At 44.5% G+C, this 6,304-nt stretch overlaps 1 pseudogene; it reads right to left on the bottom strand.

Annotated features, from left to right (window-relative positions):
• Positions 1–5,740: 5,740 nt before the first annotated feature.
• Positions 5,741–5,857, bottom strand: LOC136638301 (5S ribosomal RNA; annotated as a pseudogene).
• Positions 5,858–6,304: the final 447 nt, after the last annotated feature.

The raw sequence follows: 6,304 nt of genomic DNA, 5'->3' as shown, positions 1-6,304 counted from the left end.
TAGAGATGCTATGAACCTGAGGTCTTCTACCTGAAAGGCATGTGCTGTCATTGAGCAGCAGCCCTTCCCCAATAATGTCTTGACGATTAAAGTCTATACTATAGACTTTAAGGTTTTTCAAACTGTGGGTCAGGACCCACCTAGTGGGTCGCAAGCCAATTTCAGGTGGGTCCCCATTCATTTCAATATTTTATTTTTCATATATTAGACTTGAGGCTACCATGGTATGTGACTGCATTTGGGGAAATGTTACAGACTTGTACTTTTAACATGCTACTATGTATATTCTTTTAACAATGATAGTCAGTGGGACTTACTCCTGCGTAGGTGTGGGTAGGATTGCAGCCTAGGGTTGTAAAAAATTTTCCTGCTTGATTATGTTGCTTCAAGTCATGATATCACTTCTGGTGGGTCCTGACAGATTTTCATGCTAAAAAGTGGGTCCCGCTGCTAAATGTGCAAGAACCACTAGTCTGTAGGTTTTACAAGTTTCATTTATCATGTTACAGAACAGATTCAGTTACAAACAGGTCAAACAGGGAACACACCTCATACGGTTCCATCTCTGAAGAGAAGCAACTCTGACCTGAATCTAGATAGTATCTAGATACTAGATAGTATCTAGTATCTGAATCTAGACTGCTTTTATACAGGCCTGTTCTCCTGCAATATGTTTTGCATTCTTCTCTTCCATGCTCCAAAGAGCCCCATCAGGTACATGCAAGGACATGTGCATTGAAGTTTCTTATCCCTTTCCGCCTCAACAGCAGTTTTTCACACTGCATTGGTGGGCCTCTCTGGTGTTCCCCTGAGTTTGGGGTGGTTTGCTGAGACTCAAAAGCCCAGTGCATGCAGCATGGTCTTTAGTCACACATCAACTCTGAGTCAAAGTATGGTACTTTGGTACTAACGAGGGTCTCGGCCTTACTCAAAGCCATCCCAGTGGTGGTGGTGGTGTGGATCTTGCAAATTATCATTTGCAGAAATGGGATAAATCAAATACTTTGTATTGGACAAAGTAATTTTCCTTGTTGCTTTTAGTTTTCTTGTCTTTCTGTCACATTGTTCAGTACAGGTCAGAGGAATGCTCCTTGATCCTTCCTGAATTTGCCTCTGAATGGTCTTACCAGCTGGATGAGAGTCACAAATATCATCAAAGGTCACAGATGAATCAAGTTCTGTCTTTTCTGGTGTGTGTGCCAGGTATTACAGTTCATTCATTGTTCTGTTTTAATAGCAAGCTTCCTGATTTATTTAACCATCTATTAGTTTTCTTGGCAAACCTACAAACCAAGCTGTCTTTGAAAGCACCTTCTATCAAAGGAGGTGGAGTTTCACTTTGTCTGGCACTGTAGTTGGATATCCAGATATATGTTCAGTCTTTCTGGGTTACTTCTCCTATCTCTGCACATTGTCCTTGTAGTGTATGGCCTATAAAAGTGTGTGTGTGTGTGTGTGTCTGTGTGTGTGTGTGTGAGAGAGAGAGAGAGAGAGAGAGAGAGAGATTGGAAATTTCCTTTCTTGGCCATTTCCTCTCTCCCTCCTAGGACTTTTATTAACTTCAACACTATACAGTCATTGGAGCACAGTGGCTTTCCATGTAAGGCCACTCCCACTCTATCTTCCATTTTGTGACTTTCTGATGGTATCTCAACCTTTATGGTAAATGTACCCAGCACCGACACCAGGTTGGTAAGGGCCCTGGAGCAAAGCTTTGCACTTGGCCCCCCATGGTATCCCTTGATTGTGCACTGGTAGCTACCACTGGCACGGAGGGTTCAGGAGTTGTCCTCATCAGCTGGGCCCCCTGATAGGCATGGGTCCTTGGCTGGAGCCCTGTCTGGTTGGTTGGCCTTTGGTGCCACCTCTTAATGTATCAGTTGGACATTTGCAGTCACATTATTATCAGCAACAATAACAACTCTTTCAGAATTTGTTTTAAAAGGAATGACATGAGAAGGATTCTGAGAGTTGAAGTGTAGGCTTAGCTTAAAGAAAAACCTCAAAGGGTTGATCTGCTGACAGTTTTAAAGTACAAAAATCAGATTGGCAAGATGAAGAAGAACAAGTATTCAGCAATATTAGGTGATGAAGTGATTAATTTAAATAATAAGAAAGTCAGTATAGGGCACTTGTGTTTGCAAAGGGAACTGAAAGAGTGATTTAGCAGTTACGCGTGATGCCACAACAGATTTCAGTGACAAATTGGAAGATGGGGATTGTTGAGGAAAACTAACTCAAACATCAAATCCTGTTTGCACACCAGGGCAATAGAGTGGAATATGATAAAAAAATTAGGGGAGCCTTAGAAAGGAAAACATGAGAACTAGGCAAGAGGAGGAGATCACCATATCCATCAGCAGAAACAAATAAATAATAGTCCAGTCCTAAAGGTAGCACTGCCGATGGGTGCAGCAGCGCCAATGCAGCTACCACTGCATCCTGTAGCACTGTGGCAGCTGCCAGAGGTCTCCTCAGAAAGCTGTTAAATAGTGGGTCCATGCAAATAAAGGAAGGCATAGAGATAATAGCTCAACACATTTATTTCATCTTTAGAACAGAACCTGGCAATGAAAACACAAGGCAAACACCCCGGACTTTATATCCCTTAGCTCAGCTCAGATTCCCCATGCTTGGTGCTGTTGAAACACTAAACTAGAGGCCAATCGGATGGTAGGATAGGCCCATAAGACTGGGCCAATTGGTTATGCAGGATTTCAATCCTGCATAACTTGCATAATAACAAAAGCCACAAGCCCCGTAATGGGACTTATCAAGTCTGCGCTGGCTATTTTGCTGGCACAGACTTAAGAGACTCCATGTTGGACTGGAAGGCCCGACATGGAGTTCAGAATCTGGCAGGTACCACCCCCCTCCCACCAGCGTGAGGGCATGCACTGCCTCCACACACCAAATTCAGACCTGGTCAAGGTGAGTTTTTGCCAGCCAAGCCATGGGGAGTTGGAGAGTATGATGGAAGGTAGATTGGGAGTGTCTGGGGCAGGGGAGAGCAGACAAGAGGGCAGACTGAGCCTGGAAGGGGTGGGACTGACCTGGGTCTAGGCCATATCTTAACTCCCCCTTCCAGCCAGCCCAATGTTACACCGGGTCGCTCTGATCTGCATCAGCAATTTTGAAGGTACAGATCCAAGTAGCCCCATAGGGGTGGCTGGTGCATGACACAGGATAAGGGAATAAATAGCCCCATACTCTGAGTTGCAAAGCAGCCACCTCCTAACCTGTGCTGGATATGACACAATCCACCTGGCCTGCCTATTCCAGTGCAGGTTTTTTTTGGGGTTGTAAGCAAGAGAAGAGCAGAGTAGTAGTAATTTTCAGCATCTCAGAGGAGAACTGAAATATACAGAGAAACAGAAAGAATGCATCTAATTAACTTTCTGGGTGCCTGTCTATAGAGGTATAGAAATTCTCCTGAATTCTTGCATCATGTTGGTGAACATGAAAGGAAATGTATTCATGCATTTTGCCATGTACCCAACCCACAAAGGATAGGTTGTTGTTTTTTTTTTCCTTTTATAAGCTGCTATGGGATGAGTCATAAGATCAAAAACTATGTCAAGAAAAAGACCTGAGCTTTCATCATCTTTCCCTCCCACTGGTTCTTGAGAAGTCGCAGATACCTGGCTCCTGCTTGCAGCATTTTCTATGCAAATTTAGCAGCACAGCACTGGCAGTGCCCAGGCTCAGATTCACCCTGGGCTGCGAGGAAAGGTTCATGATAGTAACACAACCAGAATTCCTGTAGAGAACTACAAACAGGAGATGATGATGATGATGATGAATGGCAACATCATGTTCTTACATGTTCTTTTCAAATATATCCACCTTTGCTGACACGCTGGGGTAGAAACATTCTGAGCAAGCCTATCTTTCTTGCTGCCTTCCCCAGCCCACCAGGGGTTTCAGGATGTCTTCCCTGGAAGGAAAACACCCAACTAATGAGGCCTCAGAAAATGCCCTTGGGAGGGAGTTGCACTGAACTCTGGTATCTTCCTCCAGGGCCATTCCTCCCATCACTGGGTTGGCCTCCAGAGACTACTATTGGGTTCCATGCCCTCTCTGTCCTTCTGGTGGAAACTAGCCTCCTCATCAGTCTCTTGTGGGGGGGTGGGGTGTTAAATCCTCCCTGAGAAAGAGGCAGAGCTCTTTCTGCCTCCTTCCCTTCTTAAATACTGTTTCTCCTGCAGCCCCACTCTCTGGCCTGTTTTCCTCTGAGGGCTGTCCAACATGGCCCTTTGCAGCTTTCTTCCTGGCTTCATGGGCTTGGAGCTTGCAAGGGCAGGGATGTTTCTTCTCTGTCCTGTTCCCAGGAGCTGTGCTCACTTCCAATGTCGGCCTCAGCATCAAGGCTGTAGTGGTTGAAATTGCAGGACCACTCTGAGCTCTTCTGGCACAGCAGTTTGAAACTGCACTGGCTGCCTCATGCAGGCTCCAGATGGCCTTTTCCTGGCTGGTAGTCATCTCATGGATTCCTGCCACCCCCTGGTAAGCCACAATCTGGACATGTCTTAAAGGCCAATTCATGCAGAATTCATTCATGTCACCACACTGTGGCCACATTATGTGAACCGCTTGAAAAGCTTGTGTTTGTTGACTCCTGCCTCTGATCAGCCAATAAAGTACACCTGCAGCCACATACCAGGTTCACATCTGGATCTATGAATGCATTTTTTAACCATTTGCCAATATGTGCCAAAAGCTGAATCTAGGAAGGCTGAAGCAATGCGTGTACAGTGTGAAAAAGATCTTGCTGACTTGAGTTAGTTCATCACTGCTGCCTAAGGGGTGGTCCATGAATGTCACTCTTTCCTTCCCCTTGGCCTTATGGAAGGTATATTACAAATGACACATATTTGATTGCTATGAAGCCTCCCTTAGGCTTCCGTGGTTGACTGTTAGTAGCAACACAGTCTGTTGCAAGTGCCTCCACCCCTATCAGTCCTCTGCAGTCCCCTCATACACATGCACAGGTAGCCAGTCTGAGAAGGAGTTGTATGTAGTCACCAAATACCCAGATGCTCAAGTTAGGGCAGGTATACAAAGAGCAAGCATTCACAAAACCTCTAAACACCAACTAGAGGAACTACATGCATGTAATAAAAATTAATTTTTATTAATTTTATCAAATTAATTCAAGTCAGCTGAAAACTGTATTTCGTTTAAATAAAAAAACTAATGGTAATCTAATCCAAGTAGGCCTTTTGGGGAACATGGCTTGATGGAGTGGGTACCTTTCTGCTACATCATGGTCCCCAGTTAACCCCTAGCAGGTAGCAGAGGCCACACCAGCACTGATTTATACTATGGGCTGGCTGAGGATAGGATTGAGCCATAAGTGTATGAAATACACAGACCCTGAGTGAGTTATTTAGGTCTTTTGAACTCAAAGTCCATCTGATTCAGTCAGTCCAGTTACTCTCAAAATGGGCACCTAACCAATGAGTTGGTGCCGTGCATATGACATTGTCCCGTAAACAGAAAGCAGAATAATAAAGTGTCAAAAGACAAAGAATTTGGGCTTCTCTGGACAGCATAGCTGATTTCCACTTATCAAGAAAAGGTGGGTTAGAAGTTCTTGTAGGAAGCTCCCAAGGGAGATTTCACCTGAAATGGTCTACTTTTTTCACACTCACATTGGGTGAGGGGCATATAGACTAGGAAGGAGATGTACAGGTCATTGGTTGGTTGGCAACCTTCAGTCTCGAAAGACTATGATATAAGCCTACAGCACCCAGTATTCCCAGGCGGTCTCCCATCCAAGTACTAACCAGGCCTGACCTTGCTTAGCTTCCGAGATCAGATGAGATCGGGCATGTGCAGGGTAACAGTTGCTGTCATTAAATTAAGGGTCATTAGTAGTTCTGCAATTCAGAGGAATTCTCCCAGTGTGGACCTATGTTTTGTTTGCCTTGTGCCTGTGAACTTAGCCTTTAGTCTTCATGAGTAGGAGACTTATTCAGCCACTCAAAACTCAAGACTAATTATAAGGAAGCTGTGATGCCTTGGGCAGTGTTGCAGTCCAACCACACTGGCTTCCTTCATGTGTATACATGCGCTCCGCAAGGACTCAGGATATACAACATTAATCTTTCTGGACATGTTGCATCAGGTTATGCAAAGTTCAGTTGCATCATCTACTTTATAACAATTGCACAATTTTGTCCCAAATGCTAAAATGTGCATTCATCCATAAAGCCTCCATAAAGGGTGAATTATGATGCCTGAAGACTCACCGCATAAACAGAGAGGGATTTCATGGCCCAATAATGCGTCTCAGAAAATC

The sequence above is a fragment of the Tiliqua scincoides genome, chromosome 1 (assembly GCF_035046505.1).
Source record: "Tiliqua scincoides isolate rTilSci1 chromosome 1, rTilSci1.hap2, whole genome shotgun sequence".
Lineage (NCBI taxonomy): Eukaryota > Metazoa > Chordata > Lepidosauria > Squamata > Scincidae > Tiliqua > Tiliqua scincoides.
Note: the sequence above shows the minus strand (reverse complement) of the source record. Positions and strands in the feature narration are given on the sequence as shown.